This window comes from Sciurus vulgaris, assembly GCF_902686455.1.
Source record: "Sciurus vulgaris genome assembly, chromosome: 3".
Taxonomy (NCBI): domain Eukaryota; kingdom Metazoa; phylum Chordata; class Mammalia; order Rodentia; family Sciuridae; genus Sciurus; species Sciurus vulgaris.
Window position 1 is genome coordinate 41,607,082 of NC_136463.1, and position 2,256 is coordinate 41,609,337.

The following is a 2,256-nucleotide window of genomic DNA, read 5'->3' on the forward strand; positions in this document are numbered from 1 at the left end:
CACATTAATCCAAGGTCCGGGAGCAGAGACTGCCCTGACCCTGCTTCCTGATGGGAAATGGAGAAACTTGGCCTCAGCAAAGGCGCCCTCAGCAGGTTCCTATCCCCCAGGACTCTCACCTCAGGGCCTGGGAACAGGGAAGAGGTGGTCCTGAGGGTAGGGAGCATGTTGGAGGGAGACCTTCAGTGAGGTCCTGGGTTGAATAAGCCCAAATGTAAATGTAAACATGATCTTCACGTTTGATGCCTGGACACCATAAATGTTAACAGAACCTGAAAAAGACTGGTTGGCAGTAATATGTTCACGAATCTGCAAACTTCAAAGTACAGTGCTTTATAACCCCATCGGGGGTTTGCAAACTGTAAATTCCTTTGCAAACCCAGTTTGGTAAACTGTAGAGCTCTAGAAGCGGTAGCGATTTGTCAGCTGTAATGGGGATTGCACCATGATAACCTATGTGAGCCAGGCTTCCTGTTCTATCACCCGCATCAGCCTCTGAGCCAGGTCCACGCGTGGAGTACACGGATACATCAGTTGACTAACCCTCTAACCCGTACAGAAGAGAAGCCAAGACTGCGCTGAGAGAAGAGCATACCCAGGCAAGCCAAGTCCCCGCCCTTTCTAGGACCAGGGCGCTTAGAGGCCGGGCGGAGCGCCACAGGCACGCGGTTAAAGTCCGGGCTCTGCCGCCTCCTGGCGGCTGCAGGAGAGGTGACTGGGGCCACGCCCCTGGAATCCAGCAGGCCTGCACGCTCCGGGGTGGACGCGCGCGTGCACAAACGCACTAGCACGCCGACCAATCCGTGCGCGCGCCCCTACATTCAAGGCTGTGGGACTCGTTTCCTCCCTCCATTCATTCTTCGGTAATTCATTCAACAAAAGCTAAGCCGTCGCTAGAGGTTGGCAGTTTTCTCGCGCAGGAGATAAGAATGGCAGGTAAGATCTGCCCAGTTAAAGCAGCCATTGGTTCACTTGGCTGAACCAGGGGGCCACCCTTAAGTCAGGTGGTCCCAGAAGGGAGACCTGAAACCAGACACAGGAAGATGGGGGAGCGAGTGTTTTAGGAAGACAGCACAGTGAATTTCAAGGCCCTGAGATGAGACCCAGCCTCCACCATGGAAGGATTGAGAGAAAGAGGCTAAAAAGTTCTTGGAAACTGTTAAGTGCAGTGCCAGGGAAGGGTTAATGGACAGAGGCCTATCCCAGACTAAAGGCTGGAGATGAAAAATGGTGGATGGACAGGGAGGAGACAAATCCTATGGAGGCCCTGCCTTCACAACTCGAAGTGTAATGAGCTAATTCTTTCAGGTCCCATCTGTGCCTGAACAGTCAGTCATACTTTACCCTGCTGGCCTGTAATTAGCCTGGGGATGAGCATGTTACCCTTTCCCAGTGGATAAAAGCCACCCTTAGGACTTCCAGTAGAGTTCTGGACCCATTTGCTAAGCTGGGAAGCACCACTGGATTCTGACTTGTCCCTATGAGGGCAGTGTAAAACTGAGAACAGAGCTTAAGGTGGACACAAGTCCTTCAGGACATTAATCAAGCTCCTGGATCCAACAGGAGTTGAAGTATAACACATTCCTGATTACATGAGCAAATAAACTCCCTTCTGCTTAAATCTGATGGAGGAGAGCCCCATCTGCCCCAGTCCATGCATCAAGATTCAGAGTTGGACAGACTCTGGCAAGGGGGACTTCACTGGGCTGTCCCAACACCCCTCAGAGCCTTCTCCACAGTTCTGCTACATGTCTCCATTTTACAAGTCATGTGGCTTTGGGCAAGTTTTCCCATGGGATGTGTGTAGCATTGTCAATGAGGCGCCCAGGGCCAGCCCTGGGCAGTGTCCAGGTGTGCTCGTCAATCTCTCTCTGGCTGTCATCACTCTTTGATGATGATAGGACAGGCAGCCCTCACCAGGGGACTGACTGTTCACTGTCCTGTCCAGCAAGGGTCTGGCACCTGGATGGTCACACACTGAAGTACCTTGTCAGAGCCCTCTGGGAGCTTCTGTGTCCTCATATGGAAGAGGGCCTGCCAAGTGCAAGGCCCTGGTGGGTCAACAGGTCCCCACTCCCCTAATCACAACACCCTGGGACCCTGGGACTGTCCTGGAATGAGGGCTCTTTCTAGGAACCCCAGACCCTCCCCAAGGAAGAGTAGGGCTTGTGGCTGTCACTCAGTCTCACACAACTTTTTTATCCCTTTTTTTTTTCTTTTTTTTTTAATTAAAACAGCAACCAGGTACCTGACCTG